This window comes from Physella acuta, unplaced genomic scaffold, assembly GCF_028476545.2.
Source record: "Physella acuta isolate Inbredline_101_S28 unplaced genomic scaffold, ASM2847654v3 ptg000927l, whole genome shotgun sequence".
In the NCBI taxonomy this organism is placed as follows: Eukaryota; Metazoa; Mollusca; class Gastropoda; family Physidae; genus Physella; species Physella acuta.
In genome coordinates this window covers 52060-79453 of record NW_026732444.1, presented here as the reverse complement: position 1 = coordinate 79453, position 27394 = coordinate 52060, and the positions used below count along the sequence as shown (strand labels likewise).

The 27394-nt window shown below is 42.5% G+C and overlaps 1 protein-coding gene across 1 annotated transcript in view; it reads left to right on the top strand.

Moving 5' to 3' along the window:
- The first annotated feature begins 422 nt into the window (after positions 1 to 422).
- Positions 423 to 27394, top strand: part of LOC131953506 (myocardin-related transcription factor B) — a 59790-nt gene continuing 32818 nt past the window's right edge. Inside the window, exons 1-2 of the mRNA XM_059316696.1 lie at positions 423 to 571; positions 3938 to 3985. The gene's annotated coding sequence lies outside the window, so the exon portion shown is untranslated. The remainder of the gene's footprint in view (positions 572 to 3937; positions 3986 to 27394) is intronic.

Sequence of the window (27394 nt, the reverse complement as noted above, 5' to 3'; positions counted from 1 at the left end):
ACTTCCTCTTGAACTAGATACATTTGGCAGTTGCTGGTCAGCGGGTCTGGAACTACTATCGAATATCGAATACTGCACACCCCCCCCCCCCCCCCCCCCCCAAATAAATAATGTACTAGCCTACATCTAGAATTGTTATTACTTTTTTTGTGGCTTGAACAACAAAAGTAAAAACTTTGAATACAAAACTGATTAAAGCGCACCGCTTAAATATTTTGCTTCATAAATATTAGATCTAGAATCTAATACTTTTCAAATTATCAATACATATACCATATGCAATTTTGTTCAAAAGCCTTAAAATATAAAATGTTGCATGCGTATGTTCGCTATGCTTAAGTTTAATTAAAATAAATTCAACAACTCAATTTGGCTGTAGCTATCGGCAAACATCTTGCGACCTGGCAAGAAGTCATCCGGGCCGTAATCAAATATGGCTTCCTATATTTACATGTATTTTGCATCTGAAGCAATATTTCCGTGTTGAAAGAACTGATTAAGCAGTCATAACAAAAATATTTAGAATAATTAGTCTGTTCAAGTAAATACCATAAAATACAAGGGTGACAAGGTGAGGTCGTTTATTTATCAAAATCTAGATCTAGACCTAGATCTAGATTAGAATCTAGGTTCTAGAGTAGATTCAGTAGGCCTAACTTTAAACTTTAAAGTTTAACTTTAGCTTTAGTTTTTTTAGGGTAATCTATCGTTTTACGGTTTTAGCCCTTATGGCCTTGGCCTTAAGGCAAGCCTTTAGGTACGTCAAATCGTCCGATTCTAGTAATGTGAAAAGAAGGTGCCTCATTAAATTTTAGTAATTATTAATTTATAGATCTATAATTATTTCACATTTTAAGGAAGATTTATGTTTTGAAAGTTGCTAAAATTGTTAAAATGTTTCAAAGTTTCAATCTTTCATTCATGTTCCTGTTTTTAAATAATTGTATTAAAACTTCAAAGTGACTTCTCGGAAGAAGATTTTTCTCCCCAACATCTCCACTTAGTCGGCAAAAGATAGCTCTGCAGTCTGCGCATGCGCAGTGACCTATGGCTAGGGTTACGGCTAGAATGAGGGTTAGGGGTAGGATTAGGGTTAGGTTAGGGATAGGATTAGGATTAGAGTTGGTGTTAGGGTTCTGCAGCTGTAAACACATGCATGCACAGTACCATCGAAAACAATGCTGCAAAGGCAAGTCGTAGTTTCTCTCCATTGCGCATGTCTATCGCATGCGTATCTTATTCCACCTAGCATCAGCCTTAAAACTTTTCAGTAATAAATAAAGACTTGTAATGTTTTCATCAGATGCAACAAAGCTTGTTTACTTCAGCAGCCATCTTGTTTAAGTTTTTTTTTGGTAAAAAATATAGCGGGAGATTCAGGGGAAACCACTCTATGTTACAAATAGCTGCTGTTTATATACCAAATATTGCTAGCTAACACTGCTGTTTATAGTAACTTTTTGGCCTATTTTGATATATTTAGCCATTGATTTTGGTTTATTATTCATTTATCTATAATATTTGACACATATATCACAATATACTTCTTTTAAAGCCTTGACAATTAGATAACTTTTTCGTACATTACTAACAGCTGGCGATTTTATGTACCTAAAACAATAGATTACCAACTTAAGTAACTTTAGTTAAAGTTGGATCTCCAGATCTATCGTTCTAGACTTACTAATAATTCTAACTAATACTAGACTTAGACTCTAGATCTAGATCTAGAGAATAAGAGATCTAACTACTAACTAGAGATCGTGTTAGTAGTAGTAGTAGATCTCCATATCTATCGTTCTAGACTTACTAATACTAATACTAGTATACTAGACTCAGTGGCGTAGCGAGGTTGGGTGTCACCGGATGCGGCACTTAATGGTGTCAACCCCCAGAGGCGCAGCGACCCTTCCCTGGGACAAATTTTCAATTTGCACCCCCTCAAACTTTCGATTTGCACCCCTCCTCAAACTTTTGATTTGCACCCCCCCCCCCCTCAAACTTTTGATTTGCACCCCCCCCCCCTCAAATTTTTCTCTCTATATTTTGCTATTTTTTGCCTTGGTGTTACCCCCTAAATGGTCTCTCACGTCTCTAGTGATTAGTCGAGCTAGCTGCTAGCAGTAGTTAGATCTAGATTAGTCTGATTAGAATTAGATCACAATCTTTAACTCTTAAACCTATTTGGACCCAGAATAATTACAAAAATGTAATGAATAAAACCTGAATAATATGATTACCTGGCTGGCACAGCTCACCACATGAGTATTGAACAGAACAGGGACGAACAGGATAGAGTACAAAGTACAAATCACATTTACCCCATTCATCCCTTTACAAGTTCACTTCAGCGCTAAATTACGAGGAGGGTGCAAAACATGTCTGTCACGTGAGCTTGGGTGAAGGTAAAATGTGAAGATAGCAAAAATAATTATACAGCAACCTATTTACAATAAACAACTTTCATACAAACTTCGTATTGTTATCAGTGTTTCTTTCAGGCATCTCTTGGGGGGTAGGGTAGGGGGGCAAATTAAAATATATAGAGAAAAATATATACTTTGACTCGTGTAAGGATCGGAAGGTATTTGGCCTTACATTAAACATGTGGTTGAATGTTTCTCTCTGTGGCGAGGTATATGATCTCACAATTACCCAAAGCACATTTGTGATATTGCTATTGCTCAGGCTATTAGTTTTTATATGCACTGTCTGTGACCCCTCAAACAGTGATATTTTTCTCTTGCAGACAAGGAAATTTGAGCGGGCGAGCAGGGGCGAAAGTTTTAGAATTTTAAATATATGTTTAGATAAAGATTTAAGAAAAAATCTTGTCTAAAATAATATTCTCTTTATGAACTCAGAGTAAGCTGTGGACAGAGATTTTTTCTCCTGCTGACAAACAGGCGATCCTAGTGGCAACGATGTCAAGATTTTTTAATATTTAAAAACAAATCTAAACTAGATCAAAGAAAAAAAAAAGAACAACATAGTTAGGCCTACAACACTTGTTTTGTTTAGATCTTTTCTTCTCACACATCTGGTGAAAAAGCAAACCACCTAAAGCATGAATCAAAAAAATTTCTTGCAAACTGTGTCTTGCCATTTTGCGATTAAGAGTCTCCCAATTTTCCAACACCTGACTTTTTCATGTGTACTTAATGAACATTGCCATTTGAATGAATTGTAACATCCATTGGAATCAAAAACAAAAATATAGGCCTATTCGATACAGACATTTTGAGTTATTTTCATTTTTGATATTAGCTTCCATTTAACATACTGAAATCAACCTAATCATTATACCAATTGTTTGTTGAAACAGCACAGCTATCGACCTTTTCCATTTTGAGTTTAATTTCAGCTTTAATTTTAAATTACGCCGCTTGACATTTGGTTCACGTGATAAATAAAGTTATAATAATTAAAGAAATGAGCTGTGGTGAACCATGTCACTTTGTTGTTCATCATCTTTGGATTAGCTTGTCAGTTATTTCCCCTGAAAATTGCTGGTGAAATGCTTACACTTACCAAATCTGGAATGTTTTCAAAAACTATTACATTCAGTAATAGTTGCAAGTCTAAGTTGAAATTTAAGTCAGTGTTTACTTGAAGTTGAGCATTTATAAGTTACTTTTGACACTTTTGTTTTAAAAACAGTAGTTATTTCAAGTTGAGCAGTTACAAATAAAATTCTTGGTACCCTCAAAATTATTTCCATCTTATATTTGTTGTAATATCAAATGTGAAATATTTGAAATGTATATATATATTATTCCAACCTTTAGATATATATAATGTGTATTTATTTTTCCAAAATTTTCAAATGTCACATATTTGAAATCTATCCAAGCTTTAGATATTTGAAATTTTTTTCCAACAGCTGTGTAGTTATTATAAAATGTACTGTACCTAAATGACTGTCCTTGTTTTTCAGCACCCATAAGGCATGAACTCAAATTATTTACCTTCTAGTCATCTCTAGGTAAGTCTTTCATTACTTGTTTGGTTTAGTTATACACTTATTTTATCACACAAAACAAAATACAACACAAAATATACACACAACACAACCGAAAACAAGAAACACAACAAAATCTATGTTGTAGTCCTTGTAAAAAAACAATTTGACATAATCGAATATTAATTAAGACAAGCAAACTACAGTAGGGGAAATAGTCCCTCTCTTAATACAGAAAAAGTGTATAGGTCTACACATTTACTTGTAATTGTCAACTAAATCAATAACTTTTATGTACAGTGTTTTTATATTGTTTGAGCTAAATCTACCAGAGCTATTTAAGTATATGTTGGTTTAGTACGTCAGTACATGCTGATCATCTTGACCCAAACAAACGTTCTTGAAGTTGTGTGAGAATGTGTTTATTTTTCTGTGCATTCATTCAGCTTCCTATCCCCGTATTTGCATAGAGTTTTTAATACAATCCACTTAATAATATGTCCATCTATACAAGATGCTTTTGGAAAATGTTCTAGATCAGCTGACATCAGTGAGATGTGTTGGTCTTTACAAGTGGTTCACCTTTATATAGTGAGATGTGTTGGTCTTTCCTAGAGGTTCACCTTTATATAGTGAGATGTGTTGGTCTTTACAAGTGGTTCACCTTTATATAGTGAGATGTGTTGGTCTTTCCTAGAGGTTCACCTTTATATAGTGAGATGTGTTGGTCTTTCCTAGAGGTTCACCTTTATATAGTGAGATGTGTTGGTCTTTACAAGTGGTTCACCTTTATATAGTGAGATGTGTTGGTCTTTCCTAGAGGTTCACCTTTATATAGTGAGATGTGTTGGTCTTTACAAGTGGTTCACCTTTATATAGTGAGATGTGTTGGTCTTTACAAATGGTTCACCTTTATATAGTGAGATGTGTTGGTCTTTCCTAGAGGTTCACCTTTATATAGTGAGATGTGTTGGTCTTTCCTAGAGGTTCACCTTTATATAGTGAGATGTGTTGGTCTTTCCTAGAGGTTCACCTTTATATAGTGAGATGTGTTGGTCTTTACAAGTGGTTCACCTTTATATAGTGAGATGTGTTGGTCTTTCCTAGAGGTTCACCTTTATATAGTGAGATGTGTTGGTCTTTCCTAGAGGTTCACCTTTATATAGTGAGATGTGTTGGTCTTTCCTAGAGGTTCACCTTTATATAGTGAGATGTGTTGGTCTTTACAAGTGGTTCACCTTTATATAGTGAGATGTGTTGGTCTTTCCTAGAGGTTCACCTTTATATAGTGAGATGTGTTGGTCTTTCCTAGAGGTTCACCTTTATATAGTGAGATGTGTTGGTCTTTCCTAGAGGTTCACCTTTATATAGTGAGATGTGTTGGTCTTTCCTAGAGGTTCACCTTTATATAGTGAGATGTGTTGGTCTTTCTTAGAGGTTCACCTTTATATAGTGAGATGTGTTGGGTGCAGGTTGAAAACTACCTGTAAAATCAACAGCCAATTAACCTTGTATTAAGATGCTTTTAGCCCTTCTTAATTCTTAACACCATAACAACCTGTTCATAATGAAATTAATTTTAAAAAGGCTTTAATTAAGTTTCCACTTTGGGCTACTAGAATTAATTTGATTAAAAATGTAAATTAAATGACCAATCTTTAGTGTGGCTTATAATCTGGTTACTCTGATTAAATGACCAATCTTTAGTGTGTCCTATAATCTGGTTACTCTGATTAAATGACCAATCTTTGTGTTGCCTATAATCTGGTTACTCTGATTAAATGACCAATCTTTAGTGTTGCCTATAATCTGGTTACTCTGATTAAATGACCAATCCTTAGTGTGGCCTATAATCTGGTTACTCTACTTTGAAGCTATGACAAGCACCATCTATATACTACTAAAAGTCAAGTTTGTTTACATGGTTGAATATTTATTTTTTTGTTTGTTTGTTTGTTTGCCTGATTGACTATCTCGCATGGTTGCACTCATCGTGGAAAGCTGTAAAATAGTATGTAGGTAGAGAAAAAATTTGTTTTAAGACAGACTGTTAATCACACATTTATTTAAAGACGTTAATTAATTTATTGATTTATTCATACGCAGAGTAACCCATTTTTTTTAAAAAAGATTAAAACGACCACTACACTCGGCGGGACCGTGACGTCACAGGTTTTTGTTTACTCTTTAGTACAATAAAATGGCGGCGTCTATCGAAGAAAATTGTGTTCCCATTCACAAGTTTAACGCGTTCTAAATCTAATCATTCTGTCGGTCATAACTTTAACAATACGTCCGTTTGCTGTATTTATTACGTTCCAACACTTATATCAATTTTAAACTGTCTTTTTTCATTTAGTTTTACAATAAATTTCTCTAGATCTAAAGATCAGCTGTCGAAGGAAAGTTATGAATCTAGCCTAGATCTAGATCTAGATCTAGCCTAGATCTAGGTCACTAGGACTCAATGTAAATTCTAGATCTAGACTTAATGTAAATTCTACATCTAGAATCTATTTCAGGCCTTAATACATCTAGAATCTATTTCAGGCCTTAATTATTTTATATAAATCTTTGTTTGGCTAATTTAAGATAAAATTTAATTTGAAAGTTACTAGATTCTACTACTAGACTTAGATCTAGATCTATGCGCGGAGACTCAAAAGTATAGTATAAAAATTCATTTGTGACGTCACGAGTAAATAGCTAAGTTTTGTAGCGTAGTCCGCTCTCATGCGGGTGGTACAGGTTCTAGACCAATATGTCAATGAAATTTTTTTTCAATTTTTTTTTTTTTTTTTTAGATGTGAATGATAAAGTTGCCTATCTGAACTTGGCAGGGAATACAGGGCAGGTGAAGTAGAGTTCATCTGTTTCTTTGTCCTAAGCATATGAAAGGATAGTGTGGTCAGAGACATGCTCGGCTGGAATCGTTTTTTAAACGATAAAAACATGTTGTCTGAGACTTGGCGGGACACTGGGCAGGTGAAGTAGAGTTGAGTAGGTCACATGTGACGTCAGTATATGAAGGGATAGTCCGAAATCGGTGTTTTCGGTGTTTTTAAAAGATAAAAAACATATTTTTGAATGTGGGGTCTGTTTTTGTGACGATAAGTGACACTGCAGTAGCGTAGCGAGGAGGGGGGGGGGGCGGGAGGGGAGGCGGGGGGGGGGGGGGGAAGGGGAGGCCGGGGGAGGTGGAGGGGGGGCGGGGGGACATATGTTGGGGCGCCAAAATGGTTTGGAAAAATAAATTGAAAGGTTGAGGGGGGTTCAAATCGAAAGTTTGAGTCGGGGGGGGGGGGGTGCACATCAAAAGTTTGAGGGGGGGGGGGGGGTATGAAAAATCGAAATCTTGGGGGGGGGGGGTTAAAGGTTAAAATCGAAAAGTTTGTCCCCGGGCGCCGGGAAGGCTCGCTATGCCTCTGAGTGACAGACGTGATGTTTTTTGATGGATGACCCCCCGAAACCCACAGTTATCCAACGGATGACGGGTATTCTAGTTGAGATGTTATAATTACAATCAAAGATGATACACTTTACTTAAAACAAATGGTTACTTTGAAAACAAGTTTGCTATTTGTTACACCAGTTTTATGACTGGAGCTTACCTATATCTTACTTTTGGGGTCATTGTCCTTATGTCGCTCTACCTGTAGCAATAGTATTGGGGATATACTAAGATGACATACACGTCCCAATAGTACCAGCATATAAGTCCTTACAGTGCCTTCATACTTAGGTTTTTGGCTAAAAAAAAACAAACTCATGCAAGTAAGGTATCTCTCACATGTTACCATGTCCCACCAGAGATTCTTTTGTTGTATATAGTTGTACATCCCTGTTTTTTAAACACATAGGACAGTGTGTGTGTGCTATTGTTTATTCTCAGTGCACATGCATTTAACATTGACCCTCCCCCCACCACTCACAGCCCCCACCCCGGCTGATCGTTAGGTGAGGTACGTTAAAAAAAAGTCGAACACTTTCTCTTGATTGCTCCCCCCCCCCCCCCCTGTTTTTGTTTTGGCCAACAGACGAGCGGGCCAAGTTCCACCACCTTCTGGTTGCTTATTTCCCCTGACTGCTGCCTCAGCATTCTCTCCTAGATGTTTGTTGTACTATGTTGTTTGATGCTTCTATTTTTGCTCTCTAGTTCATGTATTTATGCACCTTGTATTTCTGCAACTTGCATTGTCAAGGCTTGTAATGTCCAGGTTTTATGCTTGTAATGTCCATGTTTTATGCTTGTAATGTCCATGTTTTATGCTAGTAATGTCCATGTTTTATGCTTGTAATGTCCATGTTTTATGCTTGTAATGTCCATGTTTTATGCTAGTAATGTCCATGTTTTATGCTTGTAATGTCCATGTTTTATGCTAGTAATGTCCATGTTTTATGCTTGTAATGTCCATGTTTTATGCTAGTAATGTCCATGTTTTATGCTAGTAATGTCCATGTTTTATGCTAGTAATGTCCATGTTTTATGCTTGTAATGTCCATGTTTTATGCTAGTAATGTCCATGTTTTATGCTTGTAATGTCCATGTTTTATGCTTGTAAACTAGAATTTCCCCGCCTACAAATTTACCCATCTACCCCCCCCCCCCCCCCAACCAGCTACACGAGTTTGTTCCCTTATTTAAAGGATACCAGAGTTTTATCTCCCCCCCCCACCCCCCTTCGACTCACCAAAAGTATTTCAGTTTTCCCGCCCCCCCCCCTTATTCTACAATGTACTTGAGCTCCCCCACCCAAGCGCACCTGAGTTTGTCGCCCCCCCCCCCCCACCCTCACTGGATACGAGTGCCATCTAGTTCTGAAATAATGAGCTGAGCCGTTTTTGTGCGTCTCAGTGCCGTGTAGATCTGATCATCAACTTGACTACAGGCAAAAACCTGCATCATATACTACGTAGTTCTGTCACTCAGTAGAAAATATTGTGGGTAGATTTGAGCATTTGAAAGTATCAGAGCAATAGCTGGTGAATATTATCCCCTGCCCCCGCCGCCACACCTCCTACCCATCCTGTATTCCTTACCACAGGCAGTAAACAGCCGAAGGTGAGAGTGTTTGATTCTTCCTTAAGTTTTCTGTCACCCAGGAATCTGCTCACCCCTACGCTCGCTACCTGCTCGCGCCGTGACGTCATTCTGACTCAGTCACTTGTTGGAGCCGTGTGCGGCCCACGCGTGCTACACGCACAGTAGTGCAGGCTATTTACGCACACTAGTGCAGCACTTTAAAAAGTTTGTCATTGAATTTCTCGGGTAAAAAAATGTCCGCTTTTGATTGTTTTATTCTTCAACATGACAGGAGCTTCTGTGTGTTTACTTGTTTACGTAGAGACTAAGCACTTTTATTTTACTGGATAATATTAGAAGCACTAGGTCATGTGGAAGGGGGGGGGGGTAAGCATACGTCTAAGATTTTAAAGGTGATGGGGGTGGTGGTGGGGTAGGTCTGATACTAAAGATAGCACTAGGTAATGGGGGGGGGGGTAGGTCTGATACTATAGAAAGCACTAGGTAATGGGGGGGGGGGTAGGTCTGATACTATAGAAAGCACTAGGTAATGGGGGGGGGGGTAGGTCTGATACTATAGAAAGCACTAGGTAATGGGGGGGGGGGTAGGTCTGATACTATAGAAAGCACTAGGTAATGGGGGGGGGGGGGGTAGGTCTGATACTATAGAAAGCACTAGGTAATGGGGGGGGGGTAGGTCTGATACTATAGAAAGCACTAGGTAATGGGGGGGGGGTAGGTCTGATACTATTGTTACGAACCCAAGTGATCTTTACCTGGGTTTGGTCCCATCGAGGAGGGCCAGGTAATTAAAATGAAATGCTTAGGCATGTTAATGCACTGGCCAGCATAGGCCGTGAGAACCTTTGGGCCGTGACGGCCACACCGGATTGGTTACCACGCTGTGGGCGATGCATACCTGGTGTCTTGGGGTCCGAGCTATTAACGTGGCCAAGAACTCGTGATTTACGGCTGGGAAAACCTTCCAGATCGCACAGGGCCGAGATGGACGGTCATGTCCTGACCTGACCTGACCTTGGGGTCAGGCTCGATTAACAAGGTTCCCACACTAGTCAGGGACGACTCGAGAATATTAGGAGGGTAGACAGGAGACTGGGGACACACTCGACACAGACGGTTAGGGACACGCACTCGGAGACGGACGTACTCGTCTCGGATAGCTAGGTTTAGAGAAGACAGACATGGGTCGTCTTTGTGAGCTGGTGGAAAGCCACGACATGTTTTAGACTTAGGCTATGCTAGACGGTTAGGGACAAGTAGGGCAGTCGACTTAAGGACTTTAGTTGTTGTAGTTACTTGTGTATATTTCTGATAGTTGTACTTCGGTGGCGGGTTAATGTTAGATGTTGTACTTTGTGGCGAATAAATAGAGATTACTGAAGTTGGCTTTTATTTATTTATTTTTATTTTTTCTTCTTCTTGTTTACGATCCCCTGACTATTTCGAAAGGATTAGAGAAGGGGGTACGTAACAATTGGCGGCTAGCGTCTGGGATTGGACAGACAACGAGTTGAATAGTTTCTTTTCGATGCCATTTTCAGTAGGGGGCTCACGAGCTTGTGTTTTAGTTTTAAGTTTTATTAGTAGTAAGAGTAAAGTTGTTCACGGAATCAGTAGAGTTTTCCAAACATTGAGTAAGTAGCGAGCTTATCACCTTTGTATTGACACTGAGTTTATTTTGCTTGATTTTTATGTTGGTCCAGTAGAGCTGGAATTTTTATTTTTATTCAGTATAGCTGAAGGGATTAATGCCCAGTATACTTGAATGTTTTTGTTTGGTCCAGTGGAACTGGAGTGTTCGGGTTTATTCAGTACAGCTGGAGGGTCATTCCCAGGTACGTGAATAAATTCGTAATTTTTGTTTGGTTTGCTCAGTATAGCTGGAGGGTCAATTCCCAGTATACGTGAGTAAATCGTTTGTGATCCAGTGTAGCTGGATATCTTAGGTTGGTTGGCCCAGTATAGCTGGTGTCTACCTGTTTCAAGTGTCAAAGGTGATAGCCCTACTTTTAATGTTTAAGTTAAAGTTGTTTGTTGTGAGCCACATTTTTTGTTAGTTAACCGCCACCATTTAGCTTGATAAGTTCCGTAAGTGTGAATCATGGACGTAATGAGTTTTATTGAGTGTCCAACTCTAGAAGTTTTAGACAGGTTTTGTCGCGTAGAGTTGTTGCGTCTAGTTGAGGAGCTAGGACTAGAGGTTGATGTCTCGGATAGAGATAGAGTTCTACGAGATCATATTTGTGTTGAGTTGGTAAATACAGGTAGATTAGAGGAGGAGTGCCTATACTCTATAGAATATTATGAGATAGGACGTATTAGAGTAGAAGAAATTGAGAGAAAGTTTCAAGCTAAGTTGTTAGAGATCGCGAGAGAAAAAGAGGATAAGTTGTTAGAGATCAGGAGGGATATATTCATGTCAGAATCTTGGAAAGAAATTAACATTAAAAGTTTAGAGAAACTGTTCGGACATGAAGTTAAACTATTAGAGATCAGGAGGGAACGGGATTTACTTAGGCTATGGGAGGAGGCGCAGCTTAGTGGGTTGTTTGACTTTCCAGAATCTGTCTCTGTTTTCTCTCAGGCTAGGGTAGTAGTTTCCGAGGATCGGTATAGAAATGAAGATAGTTTGTTGTCTGATAGAGTAGGTAGTGAGTTTTGTCAGTCTCAGACTAAGGCTGCCACTAGCTTTGGCTCAGTCCCTGAAGTCGACTCTAACCTAGCACAACCAGCACAAACGTCAAAACGTGCTGATAGCTTACGAGTCGAGAGTTGTGTGCCGACAAGTACTGAAGGCATTCAGCAAGTTATTGGTTTAGATAAAATCACGGCGACCACTCTGTTATTGGCCAGTCATGAAAAGGGGCTGTCAATATCTGACCCAGTGGATACAACCACCGATGATATAACGGCGACCACTCTAATGTTGACCAGTCATGAAAAGGGGCTGTCAATATCTGACCCAGTGGATACAACCACCGATGATATCACGGCGACCACTCTGTTATTGGCCAGTCATGAAAAGGGGCTGTCAATATCTGACCCAGTGGATACAACCACCGATGATATCACGGAAACCACTCTGTTGTTGACCAGTCATGAAAAGGGGCAGTCAATATCAGAACCAGTGGTTACAACCACCGCTGAAATCACGGTAACCACCGAGAGAGTGAATACCCATGAGAACAGGCTGTCCTCGTCTGAACCTGAACCAGTAACTGTATCTGATCAAGACCTTACTACTTGTGGTCTTGAAGGCGTCATGACCTTAACTGGAGGTCATGTGAATGGTGACCTACACCTTCAGTTAGACGAGTCAACGAATCTTCTGCCAGCCTCGGTAACAGACGAAATTGTTACCCATTGTCTTGGAGGTGAGCCTAACACGGGCTGTCCTCCCATGATCACAGCCGTGTTTAATTTCTCCCCGACCAAGTCCAGCAACCCAGAGGCCATGACCTCACCTGGAGGTCACGTGGATGGTGTTCTACATCCAGAGATCGAGGAGACGGTGAATCTTTTGTCAGCGGTGACGAGCAAAGTCGTTACCTTTTGTTTAGGAGTTGAGCCTAACTCAGGCTTCCCTCCCCTTATCACGGAGGTGATTTATTGTTCTCTGACCGACCCGGTCAAAACCAACAACCCGGAGACGGTGACCTCAGCGGGTCACGCTACTTCTCTCAACCGAGGGTGCGTACAAGCCAGCGCACACCCCATCGCTTTCATGGAGACGGGGCGTGTAGTCGTTCCCTCTTTGTGTGCCTCGATGTTCAGGATTAACATCGAGCCAAAACATGGCATTAGTGCAAGCTGTCCTGGGAAACCACGCCTTATGTGCGAGTCGATATTGGTGTGGACGGACAATAACTCTGTTTCTAAAATTGTGCCGCGCCGGTATAAAGTTCGGCTTAAGTTTTATGGTAACCGACTCATGATGACCTGCAAGACGGAAAACTAATTTGTGTTTCAAACCTATTAGAACTGTTCCCAAGATAGACTGTTTCATGTTTTCCCAGGATGCAAGTGTTCTAATCAAAATGAACTGTTTTTAGGCTTAAAGAATGTACCTTTTACATGTCTTGTTTGAAAAAAAAAAATTGTTATTGATGTTTTACATGCTGTTGAATTCGTGACAGTTTTTAATTGTATTGACAAGTTTTGTTGACTGATGACGTAACTATCAGTAAAACGAAGACTGTTGGTTTTCAATCTTAGCATTATTTGCGACAGTGACACATGTGTTGCAGATTTGCTGTTTTATTTACTTTGATGTCTATGTTTGATGACATCGTGTTTGGGGTATTTAGTCAAACTTGTTATTGTGACTAAATCATCCACGTTTCTTATCTTTTTAGTAATGATTATGTTAAATGGATTTAGTCCCATTTAGGTTTATTCTGGGACTTTTGAGGAATTGTGAGATTGGGATGGTTGTCTAGTAAGAAATGTTCAATTAATTCACCATGTGGTGGCGAATTAATTTCTTGAAGGGTGGGGGTGTTACGAACCCAAGTGATCTTTACCTGGGTTTGGTCCCATCGAGGAGGGCCAGGTAATTAAAATGAAATGCTTAGGCATGTTAATGCACTGGCCAGCATAGGCCGTGAGAACCTTTGGGCCGTGACGGCCACACCGGATTGGTTACCACGCTGTGGGCGATGCATACCTGGTGTCTTGGGGTCCGAGCTATTAACGTGGCCAAGAACTCGTGATTTACGGCTGGGAAAACCTTCCAGATCGCACAGGGCCGAGATGGACGGTCATGTCCTGACCTGACCTGACCTTGGGGTCAGGCTCGATTAACAAGGTTCCCACACTAGTCAGGGACGACTCGAGAATATTAGGAGGGTAGACAGGAGACTGGGGACACACTCGACACAGACGGTTAGGGACACGCACTCGGAGACGGACGTACTCGTCTCGGATAGCTAGGTTTAGAGAAGACAGACATGGGTCGTCTTTGTGAGCTGGTGGAAAGCCACGACATGTTTTAGACTTAGGCTATGCTAGACGGTTAGGGACAAGTAGGGCAGTCGACTTAAGGACTTTAGTTGTTGTAGTTACTTGTGTATATTTCTGATAGTTGTACTTCGGTGGCGGGTTAATGTTAGATGTTGTACTTTGTGGCGAATAAATAGAGATTACTGAAGTTGGCTTTTATTTATTTTTATTTTTTCTTCTTCTTGTTTACGATCCCCTGACTAGTTCGAAAGGATTAGAGAAGGGGGTACGTAACACTATAGAAAGCACTAGGTAATGGGGGGGGGTAGGTCTGATACTATAGAAAGCACTAGGTAATGGGGGGGGGGTAGGTCTGATACTATAGAAAGCACTAGGTAATGGGGGGGGGGAGGGTCTGATACTATAGAAAGCACTAGGTAATGGGGGGGTAGGTCTGATACTAAAGATAGCACTAGGTAATGAGGGGGGGGGGGTAGGTCTGATACTATAGAAAGCACTAGGTAATGGGGGGGAGGGTCTGATACTATAGAAAGCACTAGGTAATGGGGGGGGGGGTAGGTCTGATACTATAGAAAGCACTAGGTGGGGGGGGGAAGGGTCTGATACTATAGAAAACACTAGGTGGGGGGGGGGGAGGGTCTGATACTATAGAAAGCACTAGGTGGGGGGGGGAAGGGTCTGATACTATAGAAAGCACTAGGTGGGGGGGGAAGGGTCTGATACTATAGAAAGCACTAGGTGGGGGGGGGAAGGGTCTGATACTATAGAAAACACTAGGTGTGGGGGGGGGGGGGTAGGTAGGTCTGATACTATAGAAAGCACTAGGTGGGTGGTGTGGGGTAGGTAGGTCTGATACTGTAGAAAGCACTAGGTGGGGGGGGGGGTCAGGTCTGACACTGTAGAAAACACTAGGTGGGGGGTGGGGGGTAGGTCTGAGACTATAGAAAACACTAGGGGCTGGTGGGGGGGGGGGGTTAGATCTGATACCATAGACAGCACTAGGTGCTAGGTGATGGAGGTACTAGCACGTACTCCCATAACTGCTGCGAGCTATAATTAAAGAAAGCTTCGCTATTGTGAGGCAATTAACTCTGCACAATGTCGGGTCGCTCCCACCCTCCCCTCCCGGATATATTTTTTCACCACATATTTACGAGTATGACACCCCCCCCCCCTACCTACTGTACCTATGTTATACATCGTGCTTTACGGTACAAGTTGCACTCGTTATGGTCTACCTGTACGGCTTCTTGGCACAAATAATAGTCACAGTTGCCTTCAGTATGGTTACGCCATTAGCTCTCATCAGTAATGGGGGAGGCTTTTGTGGGTTATTCCGATATATATGTATATATATATATATATATATATATATATATATATATATATATATATATATATATATATATATATATATATATATATATATATATATATACTTAAAGTAATGATTCCTCTAATGATCCAATGGGCAGATGTAGTGGAGTTCATATGTTTCTTGACCTCAGCATCTAAAGGGATAATGTGGTCAGCACTTTGCCCAGACGCCATTACTTTCCCTAACGTGAATTAGGTGAGTTGGGTGGACTTAATACGTTCCACTAACTTGAATCCGGATTCGAACTCGAAACTATAGGGTTAGCAGTCTAGCGCTCCTCCGCTAGGTCACATCGTCCGCTATATATATATATATATATATATATATATATATATATATATATATATATATATATATATATATATATATATATATATATATATGCATATAGTGTAAAGAGTACAGGCACCACTTTACTGCTCCACGTGTACCCAGCAAGTACTAGACCTCGTTGAAAATGGTTTGAGCGTTGATTGATGTTGAACGATGAAACCAGTCTGTCGGTCTACAGTCAAGCTGTAATCTTCATTTCTTGGCTAACTCTTGACTTACCTTGATGTTGGCAGAACTCTGCAACTATGGTTGTTTTTTTAAACTCTAACAATACTCTGAAATCTTATCCGTTATATTGGATAGATTTTTAAAAATATTTTAAACTAGAGTACCTGACCCATGCGTTGCTGCGGTCCCAGAAGAAAGGCTGATGCAATATTTTAGGAGGATTTAATCAGTGCTTTACTAATCGTGTATTTTTATTTTTAGACGTCGACGCTGCATTTCTAAAAAAAAAAAGATTTATTTCTCATAGTTGTTGTTAGTTCATAGTTGTTGGGGCGCATTTTTGTCCACTCTATCGCCCAGGCGCCCAAAGGTGTTTTGTATGGAAGCCTTGCGTTAAGCCGTTTTTTTCACTACCACAGGGGCGCCGGGTACGGTAGTTCGGTTCGCTAAATCATGGAGTGTCGTGTGCCACTGTGTCCCTGTTGAAAGTTTAAAACGAATGTGGGCGCCTTGTGCTCGCTTGCCGAACTCGGGGTGCTTGGGGTCACCCGACCGCAGCGGCGCCGGAGACGTGCCTGATTCGACTTAGTCAAAGCTCATGGTAGCCCGTCGTATCGATAGTGTTTGGTACTCCTAAAACGAACGTAGGCGCCATATTGCCATAGAAGAGCCCTGGGCACCAAATCCGCACCCTGGTGGGCGGCAGAGGATGCACTTGGTTCTATTTAGTGTACAATTATAGTAGCTAATCGCATTCGTTATGTATATCACACCATGACCCTTTTAAAGGAACGTCGACGCCATAATGCTCGCTAGAATACCCAGGGCGCCAAATCACCCCTTTTTTAATTTTAATTTTTTTCCCTCGCAGAAATCTTCCATGAGTATTCTTGAAAACTGTCCAGATTTATAGCGATCGGATGAACAATGTATTAATGCATAGACTTATATATATATATATATATATATATATATATATATATATATATATATATATATAAAGTTGAGATAACAAATACGATGGGTAGTTGGTTCAAGGGTTAAGCAAAAAGTCTAACGATGACCAGTGTTGTTTGCGTGCTGGTTGTTTGTGGGCAGTAGAGATATTGTGTGTTGGTTTGTGGGCAGTAGAGATATTGTGTGTTGGTTTGTGGGCAGTAGAGATATTGTGTGGTGGTTTGTGGGCAGTAGAGATATTGTGTGGTGGATTGTGGGAGAGATATTGTGTGGTGGTTTGTGGGAGAGATATTGTGTGGTGGATTGTGGGAGAGATATTGTGTGGTGGTTTGTGGGAGAGATATTGTGTGGTGGTTTGTGGGAGAGATATTGTGTGGTGGTTTGTGGGAGAGATATTGTGTGGTGGTTTGTGGGAGAGATATTGTGTGGTGGATTGTGGGAAGTAGAGATATTGTGTGGTGGATTGTGGGAGAGATATTGTGTGGTGGTTTGTGGGAGAGATATTGTGTGGTGGTTTGTGGGAGAGATATTGTGTGGTGGTTTGTGGGAGAGATATTGTGTGGTGGTTTGTGGGAGAGATATTGTGTGGTGGATTGTGGGAAGTAGAGATATTGTGTGGTGGTTTGTGGGCAGTAGAGATATTGTGTGGTGGTTTGTGGGAGAGATATTGTGTGGTGGTTTGTGGGAGAGATATTGTGTGGTGGTTTGTGGGAGAGATATTGTGTGGTGGATTGTGGGAAGTAGAGATATTGTGTGTTGGTTTGTGGGAAGTAGAGATATTGTGTGGTGGTTTGTGGGAAGTAGAGATATTGTGTGGTGGTTTGTGGGAGAGATATTGTGTGGTGGTTTGTGGTAGAGATATTGTGTGGTGGTTTGTGGGAAGTAGAGATATTGTGTGGTGGTTTGTGGGAGAGATATTGTGTGGTGGTTTGTGGTAGAGATATTGTGTGGTGGTTTGTGGGAAGTAGAGATATTGTGTGGTGGTTTGTGGGAGAGATATTGTGTGGTAATTTGTGGGAGAGATATTGTGTGGTAATTTGTGGGAGAGATATTGTGTGGTGGTTTGTGGGAAGTAGAGATATTGTGTGGTGGTTTGTGGGAGAGATATTGTGTGATGGTTTGTGGGAGAGATATTGTGTGGTGGATTGTGGGGGAGATATTGTGTGGTGGATTGTGGGGGAGATATTGTGTGGTGGTTTGTGGGAAGTAGAGATATTGTGTGGTGGATTGTGGGAAGTAGAGATATTGTGTGGTGGTTTGTGGGAGAGATATTGTGTGATGGTTTGTGGGAGAGATATTGTGTGATGGTTTGTGGGGGAGATATTGTGTGGTGGATTGTGGGGGAGATATTGTGTGGTGGTTTGTGGGAAGTAGAGATATTGTGTGGTGGTTTGTGGGGGAGATATTGTGTGGTGGTTTGTGGGAGAGATATTGTGTGGTGGATTGTGGGGGAGATATTGTGTGGTGGTTTGTGGGAGAGATATTGTGTGGTGGATTGTGGGAGAGATATTGTGTGGTGGTTTGTGGGAGAGATATTGTGTGATGGTTTGTGGGAGAGATATTGTGTGATGGTTTGTGGGAGAGATATTGTGTGGTGGTTTGTGGGGGAGATATTGTGTGGTGGTTTGTGGGGGAGATATTGTGTGGTGGTTTGTGGGGGAGATATTGTGTGGTGGTTTGTGGGGGAGATATTGTGTGGTGGTTTGTGGGAGAGATATTGTGTGATGGTTTGTGGGAGAGATATTGTGTGATGGTTTGTGAGAGATATTTTGTGGTTAGTTGGGAAGCTATCAAGTCTGCTGTCCCTACATTTGCATCATTTCTTTGATCTAGAACCGACATTCCTGCTAGATCGAGACAAAGTTTCCCAGGCTGACCTAGTTTTTGTGACATAATTCACGTGCCAAGGACTAGATCTTTGAACTTTTGCAGGTAGAAAACAACTGCACAAAAAAATGGAGGCATTTTCTTGCTCATGTGCTCAAATGTTTCTTGCAGCTAATTATTTCTCTAATCTGACGATAATTCGTTTTTATTTCATGCTGTTGGCTGAGATCAGTTGGGCATTAGTAGGAAAAGCTGACAAATGTCACAAACTAAAGATCTGCCTGTCACAGGCGGGGATCAGCTAAAGATCTGCCTGTCACAGGCTGGGATCAGCTAAAGATCAGCTAAAGATCTGCCTGTCACAGGCTGGGATCAGCTAAAGATCTGCCTGTCACAGACTGGGATCAGCTAAAGATCTGCCTGTCACAGGCTGGGATCAGCTAAAGATCTGCCTGTCACAGACTGGGATCAGCTAAAGATCTGCCTGTCACAGGCTGAGATCAGCTAAAGATCAGCTAAAGATCTGCCTGTCACAGGCTGGGATCAGCTAAAGATCTGCCTGTCACAGGCCAGGATCAGCTAAAGATCTGCCTGCCACAGGCGGGGATCAGCTAAAGATCCTAACAGAGGATGCTGATGGTAAAAACACCACCCTATACCTGACTGCGGAGAAAACACCACCCAGTACCTCCCCCCCCCCTTCATACGTATAGGGATGATGTATTAGGTTGCAATAAGTAGTTTTTCTACTACACGCTGACGTTGGCTTAACCTCTAAGTCTAGTCTTCGAGTGCTTTTAGCGTCAATTAAGGAGAACTAATTACACGAGGTGGTAATTTGACTTGAGTGTTAATTCCGTTTTTTTCCTTGGTCTTTGGTGAAAATCGCGTTGTCCTTCGTTTTGGTTATCATAGCGTTAGGGTAGATCTTTTTTTTATAGTTTCCTCTTCATGCGATAGTGTGGTAGTCATTTAATGAATGCAAGGTTTGTGAGTTGGCAGCCAGACGATGTAGATTGTAGTTAGACCCAACCACTATCAAATGTTTAGGAATGTTAAAAATACCGTAGGGTATTGACGACTGTTGAACTACTATAGGATATTTAGGACGAACTACCATCAAATGTTTACGGACTGTTGAAGTACTATAGAAAGTGTGGGACTGGTGATTTACTGTAGGATATTAGGGATTGTTGAACTACCGTAGAATGTTTAATACTGTTGAACTTGACTCGAATGTTGACTACTGTAAGATTTTGTAGCCAACACATGAAGATGTTGTTGTGTGTCAAGTGGCTGACGCCTGCATTCATTTTCCCGGTCCCCCTCCCCCCCCCCCTCCCCTACACCAGCCAAAACTCGGTCGTCTTGACATACCAATCTCTAATCAACTTCCCTGATGAGACTTCCCAGCATTAGAAAAATCAACTTCCCCAAGGAGAGTTCCTAGCATTAGAAAAATCAACTTCCCCGAGGAGAGTTTCTAGCATTAGAAAAATCAACTTCCCCGAGGAGACTTCCTAGCATTAGAAAAATCAACTTCCCCAAGGAGAGTTCCTAGCATTAGAAAAATCAACTTCCCCAAGGAGAGTTCCTAGAATTAGAAAAATCAACTTCCCCGAGGAGACTTCCTAGCATTAGAAAAATCAACTTCCCCAAGGAGAGTTCCTAGCATTAGAAAAATCAACTTCCCCGAGGAGACTTCCTAGCATTAGAAAAATCAACTTCCCCAAGGAGAGTTCCTAGCATTAGAAAAATGTCTGAGAATATCTGGGGCAGCTACACCTGTCTGACATATAGAGAATACCTGGTGCAGGCTATACCTGTTTGACATATAGAGAATACCTGGTGCAGGCTATACCTGTTTGACATATAGAGAATACCTGGTGCAGGCTATACCTGACATATAGAGAATACCTGGTGCAGGCTATACCTGTCATATAGAGAATACCTGGTGCAGGCTATACCTGTCATATAGAGAATACCTGGTGCAGGCTATACCTGTCTGTCATATAGAGAATACCTGGTGCAGGCTATACCTGTCTGACATATAGAGAATACCTGGTGCAGGCTATACCTGACATATAGAGAATACCTGGTGCAGGCTATACCTGTCTGACATATAGAGAATACCTGGTGCAGGCTATACCTGACATATAGAGAATACCTGGTGCAGGCTATACCTGTCATATAGAGAATACCTGGTGCAGGCTATACCTGTCTGTCATATAGAGAATACCTGGTGCAGGCTATACCTGTCTGACATATAGAGAATACCTGGTGCAGGCTATACCTGACATATAGAGAATACCTGGTGCAGGCTATACCTGTTTGACATGTAGAGAATACCTGGTGCAGGCTATACCTGACATATAGAGAATACCTGGTGCAGGCTATACCTGTCTGACATATAGAGAATACCAGGTGCAGGCTATACCTGTCATATAGAGAATACCTGGTGCAGGCTATACCTGTCATATAGAGAATACCTGGTGCAGGCTATACCTGACATATAGAGAATACCTGGTGCAGGCTATACCTGACATATAGAGAATACCTGGTGCAGGCTATACCTGTCATATAGAGAATACCTGGTGCAGGCTATACCTGTCATATAGAGAATACCTGGTGCAGGCTATACCTGACATATAGAGAATACCTGGTGCAGGCTATACCTGACATATAGAGAATACCTGGTGCAGGCTATACCTGACATATAGAGAATACCTGGTGCAGGCTATACCTGTCATATAGAGAATACCTGGTGCAGGCTATACCTGTCATATAGAGAATACCTGGTGCAGGCTATACCTGACATATAGAGAATACCTGGTGCAGGCTATACCTGACATATAGAGAATACCTGGTGCAGGCTATACCTGTCTGACATATAGAGAATACCTGGTGCAGGCTATACCTGACATATAGAGAATACCTGGTGCAGGCTATACCTGACATATAGAGAATACCTGGTGCAGGCTATACCTGTCTGACATATAGAGAATACCTGGTGCAGGCTATACCTGACATATAGAGAATACCTGGTGCAGGCTATACCTGTCTGACATATAGAGAATACCTGGTGCAGGCTATACCTGTCTGACATAGAGAATACCTGGTGCAGGCTATACCTGACATATAGAGAATACCTGGTGCAGGCTATACCTGACATATAGAGAATACCTGGTGCAGGCTATACCTGACATATAGAGAATACCTGGTGCAGGCTATACCTGTCTGACATATAAAGAATACCTGGTGCAGGCTATACCTGACATATAGAGAATACCTGGTGCAGGCTATACCTGTCTGACATATAGAGAATACCTGGTGCAGGCTATACCTGTCTGACATGTAGAGAATACCTGGTGCAGGCTATACCTGACATATAGAGAATTCCTGGTGCAGGCTATACCTGACATATAGAGAATACCTGGTGCAGGCTATACCTGACATATAGAGAATACCTGGTGCAGGCTATACCTGTCTGACATATAGAGAATACCTGGTGCAGGCTATACCTGTCTGACATATAGAGAATACCTGGTGCAGGCTATACCTGTCTGACATATAGAGAATACCTGGTGCAGGCTATACCTGTCATATAGAGAATACCTGGTGCAGGCTATACCTGTCTGACATAGAGAATACCTGGTGCAGGCTATACCTGACATATAGAGAATACCTGGTGCAGGCTATACCTGTCTGACATAGAGAATACCTGGTGCAGGCTATACCTGACATATAGAGAATACCTGGTGCAGGCTATACCTGACATATAGAGAATACCTGGTGCAGGCTATACCTGACATATAGAGAATACCTGGTGCAGGCTATACCTGACATATAGAGAATACCTGGTGCAGGCTATACCTGTCATATAGAGAATACCTGGTGCAGACTATACCTGTCATATAGAGAATACCTGGTGCAGGCTATACCTGACATATAGAGAATACCTGGTGCAGGCTATACCCCCCCCCCCCCGCTGCCATTTGAGAGGCGTTGTTGACAACGACACGCTTCCCCAGTCAAGCGAGTCAGCAGAGACACCATTTAAAGGTTGAACATACACAGCGTTAAATACAACCATTTGATGGTCAAGGTCAAGGCTTAATTTAATCTTGTACAAGCGAACATACAAGGCTATTCCGCCAAACAACCACCAATACACAGCCGCCAACCCTTACCGCCCACCATTACACCAATCATTACAGCCGCCAACCATTACAGCCGCCAACCATTACAGCCGCCAACCTTTACACCAACCATTACACCAACCATTACAGCCGCCAACCATTACAGCCGCCAACCCTTACAGCCGCCAACCATTACACCAAACATTACAGCCGCCAACCCTTACAGCCGCCAACCCGTGCAGCCGCCAACCCGTACAGCCGCCAACCATTACAGCCGCCAACCATTACAGCCGCCAACCATTACAGCCGCCAACCTTTACACCAACCATTACAGACGCCAACCATTACAGCCGCCAACCCTTACAGCCGCCAACCATTACACCAACCACTACAGCCGTCAACCATTACAGCCGCCAACCATTACAGCCGCCAACCATTACAGCCGTCAACCATTACAGCCGTCAACCATTACACCAACCATTACAGCCGCCAACCATTACACCAACCACTACAGCCGCCAACCATTACAGCCGCCAACCATTACACCAACCATTACAGCCGCCAACCCTTACAGCCGCCAACCATTACACCAACCATTACAGCCGCCAACCATTACAGGCGACACATCAGAACAGCCTTCATAATGATAATTTACACAATTCATTCGTACACTTTAATATTTTACACATGTGTACATGTCAATAGTTGACACATCGTGTGTGTACATGTCAATAGTTGACACAGCGTGTGTGTACATGTCAATAGTTGACACAGCGTATGTGTGTATATAGTTGACACATCTACCGGCGCGTGCGAGCTGTTAGGACGCTCTCAAGAAAGTTGATTGAAGTTACAAACTAGGTTAATGTAGCCGGTACCACAGTTACACACCCGTACACTTCCGTACACATATGTACACACCAGTACACATCCGTACGCTTATCGTCTTCATAAATCAAAATACGCTCAAGTTATCTCTTTAAAAAACTTCCTCCCCCCTCCCCCCTCTCCATTCGAGTAGAGGATATTTTCCTCCCCTCCAACCCCCCTTCGAAGTAGAGGATAATGATATCACTCCCCCCCCCCCCCTCATGGCACAATGGCTGTTGTGGAAACAGACTTAATGGATTAGATTGATTTTCGTTTAATGTCTGTATGAAGAGCTGTTTAATGACCCTTATGTAGGGCTGTTAAATGACCCTTATGTAGGGCTGTTTAATGACCTTATGTAGGGCTGTTTAATGGCCTTCTGTAGGGCTGTTTAATGACCTTATGTAGTGCTGTTTAATGACCTTATGTAGTGCTGTTTAATGACCTTATGTAGTGCTGTTTAATGACCCTTATGTAGGGCTTTTAATGACCTTATGTAGGGCTTTTAATGACCTTATGTAGGGCTGTTTAATGACCTTATGTAGGGCTCTGTTAAACGACCACCTTGATCCCCGCTTGTTTACCTCATCATGCACCTGCCATGTGTCAAGCCTTTGCTATAAAATATCATGTGTCGAGGGGTGGGTGCAAGCCTCTGTTATAAAATATCATGTGTCGAGGGGTGGGTGCAAGCCTCTGCTATAAAATATCATGTGTCGAGGGGTGGGTGCAAGCCTCTGCTATAAAATATCATGTGTCGAGGGGTGGGTGCAAGCCTCTGCTATAAAATATGTGTCGAGGGGTGGGTGCAAGCCTCTGCTATAAAATATCATGTGTCGAGGGGTGGGTGCAAGCCTCTGCTATAAAATATCATGAGTTGAGGTTTGGGTGCAAGCCTCTGCTATAAAATATCATGTGTCGAGGGGTGGGTGCAAGCCTCTGCTATAAAATATCATGAGTTGAGGGGTGGGTGCAAGCCTCTGCTATAAAATATCATGAGCCAATTGTCGAGGGGTGGGTGCAAGCCTCTGCTATAAAATATGTGTCGAGGGATGATTGCAAGCCTCTACTATAAAATATGAGCCAATTGTCGAGGGGTGGGTGCAAGCCTCTGCTATAAAATATGTGTCGAGGGATGATTGCAAGCCTCTACTATAAAATATGAGCCAATTGTCGAGGGGTGGGTGCAAGCCTCTGCTATAAAATATGTGTCGAGGGGTGGGTGAAAGCCTCTGCTATAAAATATGAGCCAATTGTCGAGGGGTGGGTGCAAGCCTCTGCTATAAAATATGTGTCGAGGGGTGGGTGAAAGCCTCTGCTATAAAATATGTGTTGAGGGGTGGGTGCAAGCCTCTACTATAAAATATGAGCCAATTGTCGAGGGGTGGGTGCAAGCCTCTGCTATAAAATATGTGTCGAGGGGTGGGTGCAAGCCTCTGCTATAAAATATGTGTTGAGGGGTGGGTGCAAGCCTCTACTATAAAATATGAGCCAATTGTCGAGGGGCGGGTGCAAGCCTCTGCTATAAAATATGTGTCGAGGGGTGGGTGCAAGCCTCTACTATAAAATATCATGAGCCAATTGTCGAGGGGTGGGTGCAAGCCTCTACTATAAAATATGTGTCGAGGGGTGGGTGCAAGCCTCTACTATAAAATATCATGAGTTTAGGGGTGGGTGCAAGTCTCTGCTATAAAATATCATGTGTCGAGGGGTGGGTGCAAGCCTCTGCTATAAAATATCATGAGCCATGTGTCGAGGGGTGGGTGCAAGCCTTTGCTATAAAATATCATGTGTCGAGGGGTGGGTGCAAGCCTCTACTATAAAATATCATGAGTTGAGGGGTGGGTGCAAGCCTCTGCTATAAAATATCATGTGTCGAGGGGTGGGTGCAAGCCTCTACTATAAAATATCATGAGTTGAGGGGTGGGTGCTAGCCTCTGCTATAAAATATCATGTGTCGAGGGGTGGGTGCAAGCCTCTGCTATAAAATATCATGAGCCAATTGTCGAGGGGTGGGTGCAAGCCTCTGCTATAAAATATCATGAGCCAATTGTTGAGGGGTGGGTGCAAGCCTTTGCTATAAAATATCATGTGTCGAGGGGTGGGTGCAAGCCTCTGCTTTAAAATATCATGAGTTGAGGGGTGGGTGCAAGCCTCTGCTATAAAATATCATGTGTCGAGGGGTGGGTGCAAGCCTCTGCTATAAAATATCATGAGCCAATTGTCGAGGGGTGGGTGCAAGCCTCTGCTATAAAATATCATGAGCCAATTGTCGAGGTGTGGGTGCAAGCCTCTGCTATAAAATATCATGAGCCATGTGTCGAGGGGTGGGTGCAAGCCTTTGCTATAAAATATCATGTGTTGAGGGGTGGGTGCAAGCCTCTGCTATAAAATATCATGAGTTGAGGGGTGGGTGCAAGCCTCTGCTATAAAATATGTGTCGAGGGGTGGGTGCAAGCCTCTGCTATAAAATATCTTGAGCCAATTGTCGAGGGGTGGGTGCAAGCCTCTGCTATAAAATATCATGAACCAATTGTCGAGGGGTGGGTGCAAGCCTCTGCTATAAAATATCATCTGTCGAGGGGTGGGTGCAAGCCTTTGCTATAAAATATCATGTGTTGAGGGGTGGGTGCAAGCCTCTGCTATAAAATATCATGTGTCGAGGGGTGGCTGCAAGCCTCTGCTATAAAATATCATGTGTCGAGGGGTGGGTGCAAGCCTCTGCTATAAAATATGTGTCGAGGGGTGGGTGCAAGCCTCTGCTATAAAATATCATGTGTCGAGGGTTGGGTGCAAGCCTCTGCTATAAAATATCATGTGTTGAGGGGTGGGTGCAAGCCTCTGCTATAAAATATCATGAGCGCCAGCAGATCCTGGGTCTGCCAGGTGGAACTACAAGAGAGGAGGGGCACGAGAGGAGGGGCGCCTTGTTTTACCTGTGCCGTGTACCGGTGTGTAGTGAGTTGCAGGCACTCACGTGTAGCATGACTAGCGGTCAGGGCTAGAAGCAGTGAGCCAAACATCAAGACCCCCTCAAGGCTGACCCCACCAGATCAACTGACCCCTTGTATACCCAGGCCGACTTGAGTCGACCTTGTTGGATTCGAAGTCTTTCGGCCGGTGGATACATCCTGGTGTCAGATAGTGGATACACCGTGTCTTAGTGGATAGGCAGTGATGGTAGCTGTGGATAAGCAGTTTCATTAGCCAGTGGATACCTACAGTGTTTTAGTCAGTGTTCTGTTACCTTCGTGGTCCGGTCCTTCGTTCACAGGATACAGCTGTTCTACTGTTGCTCGTGTGTTTGGCTTGATTTCAATTTGTGGATCGTTGGTTGTTTTTTTAACTAGTCCCGTCCCTACCAGGACAAACTAGTCCCCTCCCTACCAGGACACACTAGTCCCATCTATAAGGACAAGCGTCCTGTCCCTACCAGGACAAACTAGCCCCCTCTCTACCAGGACAAACTAGCCCCCTCTCTACCAGGACAAACTAGCCCCCTCCCTACCAGGACAAACTAGCCCCCTCCCTACCAGGACAAACTAGTCCCGTCCCTACCAGGACAAACTAGCCCCCTCTCTACCAGGACAAACTAGTCCCCTCTCTACCAGGACAAACTAGCCCCCTCCCTACCAGGACAAACTAGCCCCCTCCCTACCAGGACAAACTAGTCCCCTCTCTACCAGGACAAACTAGCCCCCTCCCTACCAGGACAAACTAGCCCCCTCTCTACCAGGACAAACTAGCCCCCTCTC